The following is a 22,933-nucleotide window of genomic DNA, read 5'->3' as shown; positions in this document are numbered from 1 at the left end:
AAGATATTGTACAGTATATCTGTTACGTTCCAAGAATGAAGCGGAAGGGAAACTAAAGATGTTCATACAAAGGGTGAAAGTACAGCATGGAATGAGCATACAGCAACTGAGATCAGATCAAGGAGGGGAATTTACCAGTCAATCCTTGGCAAAGTATCTAGAAAAGAAAGGCATTAAACACGCACTCACCGCTCCTTTTAGCCCCCATCAGAACGGGCTGGCGGAGAGAAAAAACAGATCCTTGCAGGATGCCACGAGGGCAATGATTAGAGATGCCAATCTGAGTAATGCCTATTGGGGTGAATGTATTTTATATGCGGCTTATATTCAAAACAGGCTGTTCCACAGTGCTATAAACATGACACCCTACAAAAAGCTGTATGGACATAAACCTACTCTCCAGCACATCCTTAAATTCGGCGCAAAATGCTGGGTTCATGTCCCCAAGGGGAAACGTAGGGGAAAACTAGCACCCAGGGCCCAGAAAGGAATTATTTTGGGGTTTCAAAATGTTTTTTACCGCATATGGCTGCCACAGGAGAGAAGGATGATATTTAGCCGGAGTGTGAAAGCTCAGGAGGAAGACTGGGATAAGTCAGTATCAGTTGATCTAACACACACACACAGTGGCTCAGAACAAGGGGGGCAAACAGTGAAAGAAGAGGAAGAGGAACGTGAACCTGATGAGACAGAAACACAAATCAGCCCCAAGGAAGAAGTAGTTTTAAGGAGATCAGACAGATCTAATCTGGGAAAACCGCCTGATAGATTCCAGATAGATATTATACGAAAACATGATGAAATTCATGGGTATACAGGTTTTACAGAAGTGCCAGAACGTAAAACAAATGAGGAAACTCTGTATCTAACATGTTTCAAACCAGAAGCGGACTGATGTGTTGTCTGAAGTTAATAAACAAAATGGGCTTGTGTATAGTAAAAGATTAACAATGTATGAAATGTAACAATAAAGCAGTAACAAGAAACAGAGAAATGTAAACTGTAAAACTGTAAATAACTGAACTGTAATTGAGGAAGGTGAAATGTGAATTGTACATGAGAAAACAAAAACTGTAAAAATGTAAAATGTATGAAAGCCATGTCTGTTTGGAAGGTGGGGGCTTGTTAGGATGCTGAGACATGAAGTGTTCCAAACAGAGCTTAAACAGGGTTAAAGCACACTCTGGGGCTCAAGGCCAGTGAGCAGACCGAAGTCTGCAGGTGGCTGGGCAGGAAAGCTGCCAAGGCTATATAACGCCATAGAAACAGCTCAGGGTGTGGGGGGTGCATTTGATGTCTGTGAAGGAGAGAGCTCGTGTATCTGTATCTATAGCTATTGAATCAGTAAAAGATTCATCTTCACCACTTCTAGCGTTCTGTCTCTATTCACTCTATTCACTCCTGTTATACGCAGCTTTGCCCTGACAGGCAAGCCGCAATTCCAACAATCCTGTGTTTGTCATCTGAGGGTCTTCTCTGTGTGCACCTTCCAAGGGAGATGGAAAGGGTGGCAACATGGGAACATGTCCCTGTTTATGGAATGCTCTCCCTGGTGCTATCACTGTTTTTAGGTGCCAGACAAAAACATTCTTATTCTCCCAGGCCTTTAGACCTTAATTTTCTGCTTATCTTCTAATGGGGTGAAGTTGAGTTGGATTTGCTCTTTTATAGATATTATTGGTGCATATTAAGTTGTTTTTAACTTGCTTTTACACGTTTTTAATGTTTGTTTCTTTAAGCCACTGAGTTTACCTTTCTGAAAAAAGCAAGTAATTAATATTAGTAATAATATTAATTGCTGTTATGAATTAGCATTATTAGATATTTCTTTTGCAGTTATTGATTTATTCTTACACAAAAGAAAAAATATGTCTTGCTGTTTTGATAGTTCAAAATAAATTTTATGTCCATATTCAACTAACTTGTTGCACTAGCAGCAGCCAGCACAAGGATTCCCACTTGTGCAACAGGACTTTCCCCCTCTCCTCTCTGCATGTGCCCCTGTGCCCTCCCCAAATCTGCATGAGAGGGTCAGGAAAAGCCCCAGAACAACACACAGGGGGAGGAGAGGGGAGATCATTCGGTCAGACAAACAGAAATGCTTGCACTGGTGGAATGGTCTCCATAGAGCTACACTGAATATTACCCATGACATGTATAAATCTGCAGGGCGTCCTTATTTATTTTATTTATTTATTTTATTTTACAGCTTTATATACCGCTCTAGTTCAGAAAAACTCAGAATTCAGAGCGGTGAACATTAAAACAGAAATAATACAAAAAAGCATAATATAGTAACCTAAAACAGATAAATAAATTAATACTAAAAACATTCTACAGCAGTTTCATTCAAACATTAAAAGCTAATTGAAACAAATATGTTTTAATCCGCCGACGGAATTCAATGAGAGACGAGGAACGTCGTATCTCAGATGGTAAATTATTCCAAAGAGTAGGAGCTATGACTGAGAAGGTTTTCCTCCTGGTGTTCATTTGGCGGATCATAAAAGTTGAAGGGATAATAAGAGTGCATTCAGAAATCGATCTCATAGGATGATGGGTTTTAAATTCAACAAGACGGTTTGCCAAATATGCTGGCGCCAGTCCATGAAGTGCCTTAAAAGTTAGGACCAGTATCTTAAATTGATGTCTGGAGTCAATAGGGAGCCAATGAAGATGGTAGAGAAGAGGTGAGGTATGGACCCGAGGGCCAGTTTTAGTGATCATCCTAGCGGCCGCTCTTTGTACCATCTTAAGCGGGTGGAGTGCTCTAGCAGAAAGGCCAACATATAAGGAATTACAATAGTCCAGTCGAGAAGTTACTAAGGCCTGAGTTACTTTCATTAATTCTGATGTTCCTAAAAATGGGTGGAGTTGACGGACCAGTTTTAGTTTTGCAAATGCGGCTCTGGAAATGGCTGCAACCTGAGGTTCAAAGGTTAGGGCTGAGTCCAAGATTATACCCAAACTACGGACTTGAGATTTTAAAGGGAGAAAAGCTCCGTCAAGTGAAGGCAGATATCCAACTCCTTGGGGGAGATTTTTACCAATGAGAATGACCTCCGTTTTTCCCGGGTTAAGTTTCAATTTGTTTTTATTCATCCAATTCTGCACTGCTAAAAGGCATTGATTAAGGCAATGGACAGTCTCTACCGTGTTCGGTGGAAAGGAACAGTAAAGTTGTGTATCATCAGCGTGTTGATGATAGTGGATCCCAAATTCTTGAATTATTTTTCCTAAAGGGCTAACATAAATATTAAACAGCATCGGGGACAAAACAGAGCCCTGTGGAACGCCATATTTTAATGGCCAGGGTTCAGAGCAGTAATCCCCGAGGACAACTCTCTGGAGCCTTCCTTCCAGAAAGGAGTGTAGCCATTTTAGAACTGTACCTCTGAGACCCATTTTAAAGAGACGGTCCAACAGAATGTTATGATCAATTGTGTCGAATGCGGCAGATAGATCCAGTAAAACTAGAAGGGACAGATTGCCTTTATCAAATTCTAGTCGAAGATCATCGATTAGTGCGACTAGGGCTGTTTCAGTCCCATGATTCGGTCTGAAACCAGATTGAAAGAGCTCATAATAGTCAGTGGTGTCTATAAACTTTTGAAGCTGTAAGGCTACCACTCTTTCAATGATTTTACTCAAAAAAGGTAGATTAGATACCGGTCGATAATTATTTAATATTTTAGGGTCAAGAGAGGGTTTTTTTAGTAAAGGTGTAACCATTGCTTCTTTTAGGCATTCAGGTAGGTGGCCTTGTTGAAGGGAAGAATTTACGATTATACTAAGCCAGCTTGCCAGTTTCAATTTCGATGTTTTTATCAACCACGAAGGACATGGATCAAGTAAGCAGATTGTTCATGTAGCACCATGAGTGGGTAGGTGAGACTCAAATCAAGAATCAAAGAATAGTAGAATTGGAAGGGGCCTATAAGGCCATCAAGTCCAACCCCCTGCTCAATGCAGGAATCCAAACCAAAGCATTCCCGACAGATGGCTGTCCAGCTGCCTCTTGAATGCCTCCAGTGTCGGAGAGCCCACTATTTCTCTAGGTAATTGGTTCCATTGTCGTATGGCTCTAAACATACCCTGTTCTTTCTGTCTCTCCTCATAGGACTTTGTTTCCAGTCCCCTGATAATCCTTGTTGCCCTCCTCTGAACCTGTTCCAGTTTGTCTGCATCCTTCTTGAAGTGCGGAGACCAGAACTGGACACAGTATTCAAGATGAGACCTAATCAGTGCTGAATAGAGGGGAACTAATACTTCACACGATTTGGAAACTATACTTCTGTTAATGCAGCCTAATATAGCATTTGCCTTTTTTGCAGCCATATCACACTGTTGACTCATATTCAGCTTGTGATCAACGACAATTCCAAGATCCTTCTCAGATGTCATATTGCTGAGCCAAGTATCCCCCATCTTATAACTGTGCATTTGTTTACTTTTTCCTAAGTGTAGAACTTTGCATTTATCCCTCTTGAATTTCATTCTGTTGTTTTCAGCCCAATGATCCAGCCTATCAAGGTCCCTTTGAATTTTGTTTCTGTCTTCCACTATCCCGTCCAGAACCAAAAGAATGAGGCTGGAGTGTGTGTGCAAGTAAATCTCATTTTATTAGAGTAATGGATACATGAAAGGCATTGCGCTTCACAGGAAACCCTACGCTGACTCACTAGAGTCCCTAACTATACTCTAGACATGCTCTGCAGCGTGTGAAGGAAGTTGACTCAACGACCCCCCACTGGGAGCGGCAGGCTTATATAGGAAATGTTTTCGAACGTAATCTCTGACTCCTTCGTAATTCCTGTCTTTGCCCTGTCCATTTCTCGCGGCAATGGGAACGAGGAGACAGGGGAAGTGCATCCAACGGCTCATCTGAAGACACCTGCTCCCGAGCAACGGGCTCGAGGTCAGGGGGCGGTGCCACACTGGAATCCTCCTGGGAACTGCTTGAAAGGGAGGAGCTGGCACTGTCTCTGAAGCTTCCCCCCACAAGTCCTCTGCATCAACTGGGGGCGGTGCGCTCAGCTCCTCGGAAAGGGCGTTACTCGTGGGAACTGGCTGGAGAGCAGGCTGCCCCCCTCCCGCACAATCCTGCTCAGACACAACAATCCCCAACTCTGCTTCTTCTAGCTGCGGAGGCGCCTGAAACTCGTGCCTCCCCCCTTCCTGTCCCTTCTGAGTTGGCTGCAGCGCAACATCATCCCCCCCTCCATGCTTTAACCCTTCCCACCCCTGAGGTCTAGGTTTCTCTGGATAAGCCTCATGGAATTCTCTCACCAAAGTCGGAGCGTGCACATTCTCCTCTGTTTCCCAGGAACGTTCAGTTGGATTGTACCCCTTCCAATGAATCTGGTACTGAAGACGCCCTCAGCATTTTCGCGAGTCTAAAATCTGTTCTACTTCGTATTCCTCCTCCCCCTCTACCAACAACGGCGGTGCGGGCTCCACTCGTGGACGGTGAGGGTCAGGGGCAGCGTCCTTGGTCAATAATGCCCTGTGGAAGACTGGGTGCATCTTGAAGGTGGGCGGCAATTTTAGTCTGTAAGCTACGGGGTTAATCTGTGCCTCCACCTCAAAGGTCCCTACACGCCGATCCTGCAGTTTACGACACCGGCCAGGCATAGCTAGGAAACGTGTAGAGATCCAGACCTGGTCTCCCACTCGTATGAGGTCCCCCTCTCTCTGATGCTGGTCAGCTGCACGTTTGTAATCCGCTTTGGCCTGTTCTAGTTGCTCTTGGAGTAGCTGTTGCATAGCGTGAAGTTCCTGCAAGTAATCCTCAGCGGCTGAGACTGAGAGACTGTCCTTTGGGGCAGGGAAGGCTCAGGGGTGGTAGCCAAAATTGGCGAAGAAAGCAGTCTGTTGCGTGTGCGAATGCACTGCATTATTATAGGCAAATTCTGCTAAATGCAGGTAGGACATCCAGTTGTCCTGTTGATACCCCACAAAACAACGTAAATATTGTTGCAGCACTGCATTGACCTTCTCAGACTGCCCATCCGTTTGGGGATGATGGGCAGACGACAGTCTCAGCTTACTTTGCAGCAACTTCCACAACGCTTGCCAAAAACGCGAGGTGAATTGTGTGCCCCGATCGGAAACCAGTCTGTCTGGCAGACCGTGCAGCCGATACATATTTTGCACGTACAACTTGGCAGTGTCTTGAGCGCTTGGGAGCCCTGCGCACGGAATGAAGTGAGCCATTTTCGAGAAGGTATCAACGACCACCAAAACTGTGGTTTTCCCCTGCGAAGGTGGAAGGTCTGTTATAAAATCCATAGTAATCATTCGCCAAGGTCCTCCTGGAGTAGGAAGGGGTTCCAGTAGCCCCGGTGGCTTCCCAGTGGCATGTTTAGCCCTCATGCAAGTGGGGCAAGAGCAAACGTAATACTCTACGTCCTTCTTCACCTTGGGCCACCAGAACTCCCAAGTGACAGCTTGAATGGTCTTAAAAAACCCAAAGTGGCCTGCCGTGGGGGCGTCATGGCACTGACGTAGTACCCTCACTCGCAGTTCTCCGGGGGGCACATAAACAGCTTCCTGATGGTGCAGTATGCCATCCTTCCATATAAGGTCCTTCTGTTCTGCCTGGGGTGACGTGCCCTCTTCGACCCACTGCTCCTGCACGAAAGGGTCCTGTTGTTGCGCTTCACGCACTTCAGCTTCCCAAGAATCTTGGCAGGCCCCTACTACTTCCCGCTCGGGAGGGATTATGTACTGTAACAGTCTTGGGGTGGGATCCCTCAGAAATTCTGGCTTCCTTGAGAGGGCATCAGCCCGCTTATTCTGTGCTTGGGAGATATAATGAATTTTGAAATGGAACCGTGCGAAGAACTGAGCCCAGCGCACTTGCCTCTGATTGAGTTTACGGGCGGTATGAAGACTCTCTAGATTACGATGGTCCGTGCGCACCTCAATTTCATGCTGCGCCCCTTCCAGATGGTGTCTCCAGGTTTCAAAGGCATCTCTAATGGCTAATAGCTCCTTTTCCCACACAGTGTAGTTTTGTTCAGAGTCGGTTAACTTTCTGGAAAAGTAGGCACAAGGCATCAGTTCTCCCCCTTTCTGGGCCGGTTGGAAAAGAACCCCTCCGATCGCGACATCCGACGCATCCGTCTCTACCACAAAAGGGAGCGCCGGGTCGGCATGCTGTAGTATGGGTTCGGTAGCAAACCTTCGCTTCAGGCTCTCGAAAGCCTCTTGTGCAGCTTCTGTCCATTGGAAAGGTCCTGAGCCCTTCAGGCAATCCGTGAGTGGTGCGGTCTGATGAGAGTAGTTGGCTATGAAACGATAGTAGTAATTCGCAAAGCCCAAGAAGCGTTGCAAATCCTTCTTGGTCTTGGGGGGTTGCCACGTGAATACACAACAAATTTTTTCTGGGTCCATTTCTACTCCTGCTGGAGAGATCCGATACCCCAGAAAGTCCAATGTGGTTAGGTCAAACCCACACTTTTCCAGCTTCGCGTAAAGACTGTGTTCCCGTAACTTCTGCAGCACTGCACGCACATGCGAGTCGTGTTCCTCGGGAGTATTCTAATAAATCAGGATATCATCCAAATACACTATCATAAAGCAGTCCACAAAGTCCCAAAAGATGTCATTCATAAAATTTTGGAAGACTCCAGGTGCTCCCGACAACCCGTATGGCATCACCAAATACTTAAACTGACCGTAACAGGTCTTAAATTGAGTCTTCCATTCATGACCTGGCTTAATCCTCACCAAGTTGCAAGCTCCTCTCAAGTCCAGTTTCGTGAAAATTTTGGTGGAACGCAACCTCTCCAACATTTCCCTAATGAGCAGCAGCGGGTAACTATTGGGGATAGTGAGCTAGTTTAGGGCTTGATAATCATTACAGGGATGGAGCTCCCCCCCTTTTTTCTTCACAAACAGCAGGGGTGCACCAGCTGGGGACTGTGAAGGGCGAATGAAGCCTTTCTTCAAATTGGCGTCCAGAAACTCCCTTAACGCTGTCAACTCTGGTTCAGATAGAGAGTAGATCCGCCCGGCGGGGATGTGTGCCCCAGGCACCAAATCAATGGCACAATCATAGGGCCGGTGAGGAGGGAGTTGCTCCGCTTCCTTTTTATCGAAGACGTCCCGAAAACTCCCATACTTGGTGGGCAAAGTTATCTCCCTTGGGTGAGGTGCCCCTGCCAACGCCTGTGGCTCCTCTTCAGGCTGGCAATGTTGATGGCAGTACTTGGAGGTAAAAACCACCACAGCTTCATCCCAAAAGATTGTGAGGTTGTGCCTAACCAGCCAAGGCATACCCAACACCACCGGGAAACGCAGCAAGGATGCCACATAGAACGACAGGTCTTCCCGATGCCCAGGGACCTTCACTTCCATGGACTCAGTCACCCGAGTCACCCCCCCAGACTTCAGAGGCCGGCCATCTATAGTTTCCACTGCCAACGGCTGACTCAGTTCTCTTGTGGGAATAGTGTGGTGTAGCACCAACTCTCGGTCTATGAAACAAGAGGATGCTCCGCTGTCGATCATAGCCTTGGCTGAGAAGCTCTCGCCTGAGGATAGAGTGATGCGAATGGGCAACAGAAGGGCCCCTTGGGAGGGAAGGGGTCGTAACGGAGGCTCAGTGTCTGTAGCACCCCCCAACTCTCTAGCCTCTACGAGAGCTGGGATGTGAAGTTTTCCGGCGGCTGGGATCTTCCGGTTTTGGCTGCACAATTTCTGGCGAGGTGTCCAGACTTTCCACAATAGAGACACAGTCCTTCCCTCCGGCGTCTTTCCCTCTCCTCCTCTGTCAATCACAGTCTAGCCCCCCCAATCTGCATGGGCTCCTCTCCCGAGACAGTAGGGATGCCAGGATTGGGCATGGGGCGCGCACGGGGCAGCGGAGCAGCAACCTGACTCCGTGAAGGCTCCATTCTTCGCTCCAACTTTCTTCCTTCTAAGCGGCTGTCTATCTGCAAACTCAGTTGAATCAAACCCCTCAGTGAGTTGGGGTGTGTGGAGCGCGCCAGTTCATCCAACACTTCTGGACTCAGTCCATTTCTGTAGAAGTACATCAAGGCTGGGTCATTGTACTCCGTCTCCTGAGACAAAACACGAAAAGCATTTGTGTATTGCCCTACAGACCCCCTTCCCTGTCTCAGGGTCCCTAACTGGCGGGCAACCATCTCCTTCCTCTGGGGGTCTCGGAACATGTCCCCCATCGCATTCTTGAAGGCGTCAAACTGGCGCAATATCTGGTCGTTGCGAATCAAATATGGGGTGGCCCATTCTGCCACTTCCCCTTCCAATAAACTGATGATGAACGCCACCTTCGCATCATCAGTTGGGAACTCAGCTCTGTGCACTTGAATGTGCAACTCACATTGGGCTAGAAACATGGCAAACTGTTCACTCTGGCCCCCGTATCGCACGGGGAGCCCCACTGGAGCCTTCACAGGGGCTGCCACCCCAGGGGGCGCAGCCTGGACTTGGGCGACCAAGGCATGGAGATTCTGGTTATCCACTTGCAAGGCTTGCATTGCGGCTCTGAGGTTTTGGTTCTCGGCTTGTAGGGCTTGCGTAGTCACTCGGAGGTTCTGGATCTTGGCATACAAAGCTTCCATGGTGATAGGTACTCCCCCTCTAACTCCGTTCTGGTCCATGTCATCCGCCATGGGAACAGGTTCAAGTAGGGATGGTGGTTGAGTCAATCTATCCTGTCCAGAGCCAAAAGAATGAGGCTGGAGTGTGTGTGCAAGTAAATCTCATTTTATTAGAGTAATGGATACATGAAAGGCATTGCGCTTCATAGGAAACCCTACGCTAACTCACTAGAGTCCCTAACTATACTCTAGACATGCTCTGCAGCGTGTGAAGGAAGTTGACTCAACGACCCCCCACTGGGAGCGGCAGGCTTATATAGGAAATGTTTTCGAACATAATCTCTGACTCCTTCGTAATTCCTGTCTTTGCCCTGTCCGTTTCTCGCGGCGACAGGAACGAGGAGACAGGGTACGCACATCCAACGGCTCATCTGAAGACACCAGCTCCCGAGCAACGGGCTCGAGATCAGGGGGCAATACCACACTGGAATCCTCCTGGGAACTGCTTGGCAAGGGAGGAGCTGGCACTGTCTCTGAAGCTTCCCCCCACAAGTCCTCTGCATCAACTGGGGGCGGTGCGCTCGGCTCCTCGGAAAGGGTGTTACTCGTGGGAACTGGCTGGAGAGCAGGCTGCCCCCCTCCCGCACGATCCTGCTCAGACACAACAATCCCCAACTCTGCTTCTTCTAGCTGTGGAGGCGCCTGAAACTCATGCCTCCCCCCTTCCTGTCCCTTCTGAGTTGGCTGCAGCGCAACATCCACGGTATTAGCTATACCCCCCAATTTTGTATCATCTGTAAATTTGATGAGCATGCTCTGTACCTCTTCATCCAAGTCGTTAATAAAAATGTTGAAGAGCACTGAGCCCGGGACCAAGCTCTGTGGTACCCCACTCATTACTTCTGCCCAGTTTGAGAAGGAACCATTAATAAGCACTCTTTGAGTACAAATCTGGAGCCAAATGTGGATCCACCTGATAGTTGTTCCATCCAGCCCACATTTAGCTAGCTTGCTAATCAGAATATCATGGAGCACTTTGTCAAAAGCTTTGCTGAAGTCAAGATATATTATGTCCACAGCATTTCCACAGTCTACAAGGGAGGTTACCCAGTCAAAAGGCAGGAAATGGTGTCTGAATGCTTCAACAAGATATTTTAAAGTGTTGGTCCTAGCAGGCAAAGCAAGGTGGCCTCCAGATGTTGTTGGCATCCAGATCCCATCAGCCCTGACCACCATGACCAAAAATCAGGGATGATGGGAGTTGGGAGTCCAACAATGACTTGAGGGCACAGTGCAGACTACCCCAGAGAAGGGCATCATTTGTGCTCTGCTTCATGTAGCAAAATGTCGTGGGTCAGTATTATTTGGCTATGCTTTTCTGATATCACATTTGCTGATGGTGTCTGCACCCACCAAGGACAAATGTGAAGGTTGTGTGGCATCACTGCATTCAAAATGACAAATGTGGGCATAATATCCTTCAAAGGGCAGTGGGTCCTTAACCACCACTGTGGGCCTGGCTTCATCCTGTAAGGTGCATTGCTTGTGTGGGATGCACACTGTTAGAGGAATTGCATGCGCAGAGGGCTTGAATAAAGTGGGTGCAGTGGAGGAAACCCTGCTGTTTGGGATACATCTCACGAGGCAGGAATCACAATTCTATATAGCAACTGCCTCCTCTGTTTTACATATGCTCATCTGAACCAGCAAGGAGTACTGCATGCACAGGTTAGAGTTGTTGTTGTTTTATCCTAGAGTGTCCTCTTTGTCATGTGGATCATATCCTGGAAGGTAATCTGTGCCTGATGCTTCAATAAGCCTTTTAAGTAGAGACCTTATCCCAGTCTGCGTCTGTGTTGGAATTACGTTTTAGTTGGAGCAGATGCCTTAATTAATGGTTAGCAAAATACTATTATCATGCATTACTTTGCCAACTCACACATGCTGCTGGAGCAACATGAGAGGGCAATCTGTAGGGGAGAAGTGACAGGTGGGAGAAGGAGCCCTTGACCCTTTCCCATCCGCCATTTTCTCCTTGCAAATCTCACTCCTCCAGCGGCTTCCTCCCCTGCCCCTGCACCAGTCCAGCTTTTAGATACATGAGAAAGGCAAGCTTTGCAATAGTGACTAAACCCCAATATGGCAAAAGGACAACAGTCAGTGAAAGGGGGAATTCCAAGCAAGGAGAGAGGATCAGCCTTTCCCAACCTTCATTAAAGCAGAAAAGCAAAAGCAAATGCTTGATAATGTTCTGGCCTGATTCTTCGAATACATTTTCCTGGGGGGGGGGGGGGAATAATAAGAAATCCCCTAAATTCATGAGTGTTTTTATAAAAGCCTGAGAAATAGCCCTTGTTTATATCTATTATGTTCAGGGAGTTTTTAAAAATCACATTTTGCGTGCCATGCACTGAAGCTGTGACTGATGGGGAAAAGGTCACCCTCACTTTTCCAGTAACAGTTCTGCTCTTCCCAGATGTTGCGTTCCAGAATGAGCCAAGTGATTGGCTGTTGCAGGAGGTCGTTGCTCGTGTGATCTCTTCTTCTTGGGAGAAGGAAAAGCAAATTAATGGAATCGCTGCCAATCCCATTTAACCAGAAGCTCATTTCCATTTCCTAGTTTTCAAAGGGACACACTTCTTGTAATTTTCACTGGGTCATTTTAAAAAAAAGAAGATAATAAAGAATGCTGTAGCTCTGGTTCTTTAAGATGCACTGGAGGGGTTCAGTTCCCCCCTCCCACAAAGTCAGAGAGTTTGAGATTGAGGGAGAGGAGAGGTAGACACATAAAGAGAGAATAGTAATTTGGTCAGATCAGGAAATGCAGGCAGCCAGAGAGGCTGCAGAGTGCTGGATGGATGTTTCTAGGGAAAGAAAAAAGACATAAACCACCCTTGACCATCTCGCAAGGATGATAAGGTAAGCTCTAAACCTAACACCCACTGAAATTCAAAAGAAATTCTTAGTGCCCTGAGAGTAAGGAAGAAAAATGGAAACCCTCTTCCACCCAAGTTCATCTGGCAGGAACCAGAGACAGGGCGTTCTCAGTTATCGCCCCGAGACTCTGGAACTCCCTGCCTATAGAGGCACGGTTAACCTCCTCACTCCCTGCATTTCGTCGCCAGGTTAAAACATATCTTTTTCGTCTTGCTTTTAACCCGGATTAAGGATTAGGAAATCTTTTACCTATGAGATGATTAGGATCATTTTATTGTATAGGGCTTACTATCTAACTTTGTTTTAAATGGGTATTCTTAGCTGCTACTGTTGTTTTTACATTGTATTTTTTATCATGGAATTGTTCGCCGCTCTGAGCTTCTTCGAAGATAGAGCGGCATAGAAATGTTTTAAATAAATAAATAAATAAATAAAATAAACCTCTTTTGCAGAGAAAAGGAAACTTTTGAGAAATGGGAGGATAGGTTTTGGCACAAGCAGTAATTATGACAGTAACATAGCAGGCAATGAATTTAGTCAGCCTGCCAGCTGTGCAGCGGATGCAACATAAACAGAGGTGAGGAGGATTCCAGAAGATGGTGACCTTGAATATTCCCAAATGAATAGCTTTCAAATCCCTCATTTGGTGCTCAGTGGATAGCATCTTACAGCATAGTATTTTCCTCTCATTGTTCCATGGATCTAAATTTGCTGCAGAGGATATTTGTATATTGTGGATGTGTGTGTGCATGGGGGAGATAACAACAAGATTATGCTCTGCACATTTAGTCAGAAGTAGAATGCCATTCAGGCCCAGGTCCCAAAAGAGGGTCATAGGGCAGCGTATCAGTGCTCTGGATAGCTCCTAGCCATCTATCTCCGTGGGAAACAAAAGTGAAAAAAACTTTGCAATCTAAGCAAAAATGCTTAACAGGTTATGAGTTGATATTGTTTGAGACGAGGACTGCAACTTAATTAATTAATTGGTTATATTAATAAGTTTTAAAGCTTCCAGTAAACTCATAAGGTGCTTTGGATTAATCAGGCTGCAATTATTTATTAAATGTATATCCCGCCCTTCCTACCAGAAGGAGCCCGGGGCAGCAAACAAAACACTAAAAACAGTCTAAAACATCTTAAATACAGACTTTAAAATATATTGAAACAAAACATCTTTAAAAACCTGTTAAAACATCTTTTTCTTTTTTTTAAAAAAAGGGCTCTAAAAAAATCATAAAAAGCAATTCCAGCACAGACGCAGACTGGGATAGACCAGGTAGAGCATTTGACTGTCCAACTGTTCAAATGCCCTGTGTTCTTTACCCACCCCTGTACCTGGTTAAATTGGAATTTCTAATTGTTGCCCTCATTATAGTTCATTATTATTATTATTATTATTATCATCATCATCATCTTTATTTATACCCCACCATTTTTCCAAAACTGGAACTCATTGCGGCTTAACTGAAACTCATGGTGGCTTTGTTTGCTTTATGATGGAACTGTGTGTGTGGGGGGGTGTTATTTATTGAGCATGTTTTTATGGAGTTTTTGTGTATTATCTCCTTTGCTATACAGGAGTGTAGTCGTGGGGGGGTCTTAGGGGGTCTTAGACCCTTTACTTTTTTGGGAACAGGGTCCCTATGTCTCCAGCATCCTAGGAGCCAATTAGCATGAAAGGGGAGTGCATTAGCCACCGAGAAGAGTCTTCTAACATGCTTCCTTGTCCTTTCCTGCTAATTGGAGCCAACCAGAGAGCAAGGAGGTGAGTCAGACACTGAGAAGAGGCTTCGTAGGGCCAAGATTCTCATCTTTCATGCTTATTGGTTCCTAGGCCTTAACAAGGATTTCATTTTTAACCCTGCAGCAAAAACAGTGGGAAGGGAGCATGGCTGTTACTAATATGAAGGGACCCTGCACTTCTGAATTTCCCACTGCACTACTGTTGCTATATATTTTCATCACTACTTCATTTCATTGCTCCCTGCTCTTGGACTGAAACCATTCAATGAAGATTAAGTTACAAATACTATAAATAAATAAGGAGTTTTGGCTGGACAGCCTGTGGTCCCAAAATACACGCCCACCCTTGGGGCTGAGAGCTTGACCTCTTCTCTTAGAGTAAACATCTTGCATGAGGTTTTACCAGACAGCTTGACTGATTGTTTTGTCTGTGCCATGTTTGAATGACTTCTCCTTTGTTTTCTTTACAGTGCCAGTGTGCTGATTAATGTCTCGGTGAAGGCTGTTGCATAACCTTGACACATCAGAACACGTTAAACCAATGTAACCCATGACTGATGGTTTTTGATAAAGAGGGAGATATTTAAAGTGTAAACATTTTTTTAAAAAGTAGAAAAACTGATTAGATCAATTCAGTTCAGAATTCAACAAGAAAAGCTTTAGTCCTCCAGATAAATCCTTTTAACTACTGGCTGAGTGAGTACATGGATCTGGCAGCATACAAATGAAACCAGCATTGCTATAGAATGCTTGCTTGCTTCTGTGAGCCATGTGTGTCTATAGCAGGCCTGTAGCTAGGGGGGCCAAATGGGGCACCACCCCCGCAGAGCTGTGCTCCCCCCCCCCGGATTTTTTTGGGAAACTCATCTTTTTCATTTGTGACATGATCACCTATATTTAAAGAATAGGAGCAATTTTAGAGTAGGACCCTGTGAAAAATTAAGTGAATAAGGCAAGGTGAGTGCTCAACAAAAGCCTCACCTGGAAGAGCCCTCAAAAGTATCCCCATTCAAGACTTTTCCTGACTGAGGGCTGATTTTTGATTATCACAGTTACCCTATAACTACTTAAGTGATCCTGAATAAAACAGCCCATACAGTAACATGACCCTTGGAGGGTTAAGTATTATTTTGTATTATACATAACACTTCGTATCATGGACTTGAGTTAGACTCCGCCCCTTGGACTTTCCTTTGCTCTGCTTTTCAGTTTCAGTTGTACAGTCTACCAAGCCAGCAAAAAAGAAGCATGTTTGTTTCCCTGCAGTAAGAAATAAGAGTTTATTTTGCTGTTGTTAAAATGAGTAGAGCTGGATTGGGTGATTATTGCTAAACGGTAACATAAAGAGATAACATAAAGTGATATGAAAAATGGCTACCTATCATTTTAACACACTCGCTATATTCATAATCATAATAGCTATTTTTTTCTTTTTTTTCTTGATTACTTGATGACAAAGGATGAAAACAGCTCTAGAGGTATAGAAATATTACTGTATACACAACAGTTAGCTGGCTAGCTGACTGGACACCTAGGCTGTAACTCAGGCCTGTTCTGATTTTCCCAATATATGCAGCTCAGCACGAGGCATTTTCAGGGTTTCTGGGCAGAAAAATTAACCCACCAACCAGGAAAAAAAATTCCAATTGCTATCCACAATTAGTTTCCAATACCTTAATTAGTCTTTTATATCACAGCCAGTTTAAAAGTTTTCCCTTGATTGTCCAATAGGAAGGAAAATCTAATGTATGCTTTAATTTGGATTCCTACGTTGAGCAGGGGGTTGGACTCGATGGCCTGATAGGCCCCTTCCAACTCTACAATTCTATGATTCTATAAAGGCCAGGAACAAGACTAGAAGGACAGACTCTCATGGAAGAGTTAACCAACACACCCTATAGTATTTATTTTCTCTCTGGCCATCCCTAAACTGGGCAAGTTTGTTTTTTCAGGTGGGATCTAAAATGGAGATACCTAATGCAGCATCAAAGCCAAGCTCAGGAGCTCACTGCCTTTACCAAAGTAGTTCAGTTCATAAAGAATCAGAATCAGGGACAGAACTCAGGTGAAGCGGACTGTAGCTCTAGCAAAGTCAAGCTTTTGAGTTTGGCATTCCTCTCAACAGTTTCATTCATGTAAGTTAACACATATTCTGGATGGAGGAGGAGTGAGGGGAAAGGTCACTGCCTTTCCCTTCCTCTATCCTGGCCTCCACATCCTCTCTACCAGTGAGGGGGGCAGAATTAGCTGGCACTATGCACCTCAGCCTCTCAAATGCCCCACCTAGAAATGTTGCTGCCCCTCCTAACAAGGAAGGCTGGCTACAGGGCTGGTCTAAGGATGGGCAAACCTTTCAATTTTGCTATCTCTTGGTTTCTCATTTTTCCAATTTAATTCAGTTCTCCACATTTCCACATCAGTTTGTGATTTTTTAAAAAAAGTATTCCTGAAACTCATCAACATTTTACTGAAAAGAAATTCCTAATATTATTTATTTATTATTATTTATTATTATTATTTTATTACATTTTTAGACCGCCCTATAGCAATAAGCTCCCAGGGCGGTGTACAGCATAATAAAACAGGTTAAAATACAAGTGGATGTAAATACAATACACAATAAAACATAATTAAAAATTTCCAATTTTAAATTCAAATTTTAAAATTTTTAAAATTTTTAAAATGCCTGGGCGAAGAGGTAGGTCTTTACCTGGCGCCGAAAAGATAACAAAGAAGGCGCCAGGCGTATCTCATCAGGGAGGGCGTTCCATAGTTCGGGGGCCACCACTGAGAAGGCCCTAGCTCTAGTTATCATTCTCCGTGCCTCCCTATGCGTTGGGACACGGAGAAGGGCCTTAGACGTCGAGCGCAGCGACCGGGTAGGTACATAGCGGGAGAGGCGTTCCGCCAGGTATTGCGGTCCGATGCCGTTAAGGGCTTTATAGGTAAGAACCAACACTTTGAATCTGGCCCGGAAACATATTGGTAGCCAGTGCAGCTGGGCCAGGACAGGTGTTACATGATCAAATTTTTTTGTCCCAGTAAGAACTCTGGCCGCAGCATTCTGCACCAGCTGAAGTTTCCGAACCGTCTTCAGAGGTAACCCTACGTAGAGTGCATTACAGTAGTCCAATCTAGAGGTTACCAGAGCATGGATAACTGTGGCAAGGTTCTCCCTATCCAGATAGGGTCGTAGTTGGGCTACCAGCCGAAGCTGGTAGAACGCATTCCGTGTCACCGAGGCTACTTGAGCCTCCAGTGACAGGAGCGGATCTAATAAGACCCCCAAACTACGGACCTGCTCCTTTAGGGGGAGTGTAACCCCATCTAGGGCAGGTTGGACATCAACCATCTGGGCAGAGAGCCCCACCACCAACAGCATCTCAGTCTTGTCAGGATTGAGTCTCAGTTTATTAGCTCTCATACAGTCCATTATCGCGGCCAGGCAGTGGTTTAGTACATTAACAGCCTCACCTGAAGAAGATGAAAAGGAGAAGTAGAGCTGCGTATCATCAGCATATTGCTGGAAACGCACTCCAAATCTCCTAATGACCTCGCCCAGCGGCTTCATATAGATATTAAAGAGCATGGGGGACAGAACTGAACCCTGTGGGACCCCATATTGGAGTATCCAGGGACTCGAGTAATGCTCCCCAAGCACCAACTTCTGGAGATGATTCTTGAGGTAGGAGCACAGCCACCGCCAAGCAGTGCCTCCAACTCCTAAGTCCGCAAGACGTCCCAGAAGGATACCATGGTCGATGGTATCAAAAGCCGCTGAGAGATCAAGGAGAACCAACAGAGTTACACTCCCTCTGTCTTTCTCCCGACAGAGGTCATCATACAGGGCGACCAAAGCTGTTTCTGTACCAAACCCCGGCCGAAAGCCCGATTGACATGGATCCAGATAATCAGTTTCATCCAAGAGAGCCTGGAGCTGGTGAGCGACCACACGCTCTAAAACCTTGCCCAGGAACGGAACATTTGCTACCGGTCTATAGTTGTCAAGATTTTCAGGGTCCAAGGAGGGTTTCTTTAGGAGCGGTCTCACCACCGCCTGTTTCAGGCAGGGTGGTACCACTCCCTCTCGTAAAGAGGCATTGATCACCTCCTTGGCCCATCCGGCTGTTCCGTTCCTGCTAGCTTTTATGAGGGGCAAGGATCCAGAGCAGAAGTGGTCGCCCGCACCTGTCCAAGCACCTTGTCCACGTCCTCGAGCTGAACCAACTGAAATTCATCCAATAAAACAGGACAGGACTGTGCTCCGGATGCCTCATTAGGCTCAACTGCTACAATATTGGAGTCAAGGTCCCGGCGGATGTTTGTGATCTTATCTTGGAAGTGTCTCGCAAACTCATTACAGCGGGCTATTGATGGTATTATTGCGTTCTGAGGACCAGAGTGTAAAAGTCCCCGAACAACCTTATAAAGTTCCGCTGGGCGGTTAGAAGATGACTGAATGGAGGCAGCAAAGTACTGCTTCTTCGCTGCCCTCACCGCCTTCACATAGAGCTTGGTAGAGATCTTCACAAGTGCAAGACCACAGCCGTCGGGAGTTCATCTCCATTTGCACTCAAGCCGTCTCCTTTCTTGCTTCATCACTCTTAGCTCCAGGGTAAACCACGGAGCCAATTGAGCTCTGCAGAGGAGAGGGCGCACCGGGGCGATCGTGTCAACTGCCCGGGTCATTTCCGTATTCCACAGATTGACCAGGGTATCGACAGGAGCGTCAGTTTTATCAGCCGGAAAACTCCCCAGAGCCTTCTGAAAACCTTCAGGATTCATTAGTCTCCGGGGGCGGACCATCTTAATTGGTCCTCCACCCTTGCAGAGGGGAGAAAACATTGTGAGCCTACACCTCAATAGGCGATGATCTGTCCATGACAGAGGAATAGATGTAAAATCCCTCACTACCAGATCACCATCCCCTGCTCCAATAGCAAAAATTAAGTCTAGAGTGTGCCCCGAAGTATGCGTAGGGCCAGTAACAAATTGAGACAGCCCCATGGCTGTCATGGAGGCCATGAAGTCCTGAGCCGCCCCAGAGAAAGCGGTCTCGGCATGAATGTTGAGATCCCCCAATACCATAAATTTGGGGGATCGCAACACCAAACCCGAGACCACCTCCGTCAGCTCAGTTAGGGAGGCTGTTGGGCAGCAGGGTGGACGGTACACCAACAGTATTCCCAGTCTGTCTCGCTGACCCAACGTAATATGGAGACACTCCAGACCATTAGCTACCTGGATAGGGTGCCTAATGAGAGGGATGGAACTTCTATAGACCACAGCGATTCCCCCTCCCCGACCCTCGGATCTACCCAGATGCTGAACCGAGTACCCAGGTGGGCACAGCTGGGAGAGATTAATGCCTCCCAGATCGCTCACCCATGTCTCAGTAATAAACGCCAGATCGGCCGCCTCATCCACAATTAAATCATGGATGAGGGAAGCTTTATTATTTACCGATCTGGCATTAAGAAGCAGCAACTGGAGATCCGAGAGTTGGCTGATAGAACTACCAGCAATCCTGTGGATGTGGGGAGGACCGGAACACGGTACAGCCACCAATTGTCTGGGCCGAGTTCCCCTCAACCGGCATGTCCTCCTCACAACGCCATACCTCCCATTACCCGTCACTACGCTAACAGGGGCCCCCTCTGGTCCCCCCTCCCAATACCCTATCCTCCCGCCCAGGCACATAATAAAATAAAATAAAAATAAAATAAAATAAAAATACACACACACTCACAACATACAGTCATACAAATATCCACTCATTCCATTCAGGTCTACACAACAACCACAGTCCCGTGCTCCATGCGCACCAACGCAGCTCTCAAACCGTTCTTCTTCCCGGGAAAAGCGCCACCTGGGGCCTGGTCCTGCAAGGTGCCCACGTGCAGAGCAGGAGCCCAAGAAGGAGAGAGCAAAGATGTTGGCCAAGCAGCAGCAGCACAGGCAGGCAGGCAGATGGCTCTCCCTCCCTGGCCGGTGATGGTCCTCTTCCCTTGCAGGCAGTGGGTCTCCCACTGTATATAATAATAATAATAATACACATTTGTGTATGCAATTTTGTCTAATATGCACATTCTTGTACAGCAATTTCCCCTAACAGAATGTATTTCATTTTGTTTTCACTAATATATACATTTATAAGCATACTTACCCTAGTCTTTCCATTTTTCTACACATTACTTGACTGAAGAACTACATTGCAAAATTCAGAGAGGTGGCAATTTCAAAGGCTAGCTGTGGTTCAGTTTGTGTATCGGTTCAGAAAGTGTGAATTAGGCAGGTTCACCTTTAAATGTGAACTGAATTTAACTTCTATTACAGTATAGCTTTAAGAATATCTGCCACTTCCTATATGACAGGCCTGCTCGGCATTCTTCACCCCACCCCCATTGGAGGTGAGGTGGGTGGGCACCTGGGCAAAGGAACATCAGGCAAGCCCTGCTGAATCAGCCCAAAAGCCCATCTAGGCCAGCATCCTGTTCTCACAGCGGCCAACCGGTTGCCCATGGGAAGCCCACAGGCAGGACCTGAGCGCAATGGCACCCTCACACTTCTGTTTCCCAGCAACTAATAATAAGAGGCATTCTACTTTTGACACTGGATTTAAAACCTAGCCATCGTGGAGAATAGACACTGATAGCTTTCCCCTCTGTGAATTTGCCTAATCCCCTTTTAAAGCCATCCCAAATTAGTAGCTATCACTACATCTCTGGGAGTGAATTCCATCGTTTAACTATGCGCTATGCGAAGAAGTGACTCCTTTGCCTGATTCTTCCAACAGCAAGCTTCATTGGATGACTCAGGGTTTTAGTGTTATGAGAGAGGAGGGAGTAAAGCTTCTCTCTTATCTACTTTCTCTATACAATGCATAATTTTAGGCAGCTCTATCATATTCCCCCTTAGCTTTTCTAAACCAAAAGCCCCGAATGTTGTGACTAGGAATGGAAAGATCTGTCAAATTTGGCTCTCTTCATTTCTCATTTCCCCATTCCCCTCTCCACATTTCTGCAGCAATTTGTGATTAAAAAAAAAAATCTCATGAAAATTCTGCAGCTTTTTAGTGCAAATTTCTCCTAATAAATACCTTTTGTAGACAGTTTTGACTAATGTACACAATTTTGCAAGCCATTTGTCATCACAATGCATTTTTGCATGTTATTTTCACTCATATATTCATTTTTATGCACACTCTTCCCTAACGTATGCCATTTTTAAACATTGGTTGGTTGGCAGATTGCATTGCAAAATTCCAATAATTGCGGCTTTCAAAGGCTGGCTGCATTTCAGTTCTCTTATAGTTTTGGAAAGTGCAAATTCGATAGATTCGGCTTGAAATGAGAACCTAATCAAAATTCTCACCCTTCTCTAGACTTGTAACCTTTTCTCACAGGTGAGTTATTTCAGTCCTTTGGTCATTTTGATTGCCTTTTTCAGCTCCGTAATATCCTTTCTTCAGGTGAGGTGATCAGAACAGTACACAGACCTCCTTGGCTATTACATCCAGGCCCTGAGATTCTCTCCCATATTAAACTCATTCCTCCCCCTGGCTCCTGGACTTCCCAAAACATTTCGTGTTTGGGGAAGCATTTAGTGTGGGGCTTCAGAATCATCAGGAATTTGACACTGTTGTGTAGTTGTGTTAACCATTTTGCCCTTTCTAGTGGTTTAAGTTATGTGATCCCACTTCTGCTTTTGTTTGCTGTCTTTTTTATTGTTGCATTTTATCTGTATTTGGTTTTGAATAATCAATTGGAGTGCTTCTTGTAAAGCAGAGAGACAGAATAGAAATGTTTTTGAAATAACAACAAAGCAATTGTGTGCATTATAATACAGAGACATGACATGATAGCATTGCTTTTTAAGTGATCAGCTTGGCGAGAAGCATAGCCATTTAGTGGGGCAAATGCAAACATTTTACATTTAGATACAAAGATTGTGATCTTGCATGCTGGTTCTATTTGCGAGCTTCCCATGGGCAACCGGTTGGCCGCTGTGAGAACAGGATGCTGGACTGGGTAGGTATTGGCCTGAACCAGAAGGATCTTCTTGTATTATGTGATATGTACGTGAGACAAACTTGTGCTTATGGTCATGTGTACATGTGCCTGAGAAGTGGGATTGGTTGCACTTCCTATCATATTGTTGTGAACAGACAGTGGCAAATAGAGTAAACGTGCCCTATTTTACAGAGGATGGTCCTCTATTTGAAAGAATCCTCTATTTGCAGGTTTATCCTCTCAAAGGCCTGTTTTACCATAAGAAATGAGACCAATAGCCTTGAAGTTGCCCATCAGTAGCATTTGGACAGGAGACTAAGCCCACACACAGATCACCTGGTCACAGTCTTGTCGCTTATGGTGAGATGTATTGGATTTTGATTTAACCAATAGTAATTAGTTCTAAATTTTCATGTGTTCATATAAATTCACATACATGTATGTAATGCAACATGTAATGCAAATCTATGTTTTTGTTTGTCCTCTTTTTGGGCAATGCATTTCCTTTTTTTTGTGATAGTGGCAAATTATTCATTTGTGCCGTGCAAAGTGAAGAGTTGCTCTCTCTGCGTGTGTTATCATGACCCTGTTTTGTAACTATGCCCTCCAAATCTGATCCTGCTACCCAGACTCAACTTGGGACTCCCTCTTAAACATGTAGTCTGGAGG

The sequence above is a fragment of the Rhineura floridana genome, chromosome 1 (assembly GCF_030035675.1).
Source record: "Rhineura floridana isolate rRhiFlo1 chromosome 1, rRhiFlo1.hap2, whole genome shotgun sequence".
NCBI lineage: Eukaryota > Metazoa > Chordata > Lepidosauria > Squamata > Rhineuridae > Rhineura > Rhineura floridana.
This window is presented reverse-complemented; position numbering follows the sequence as displayed.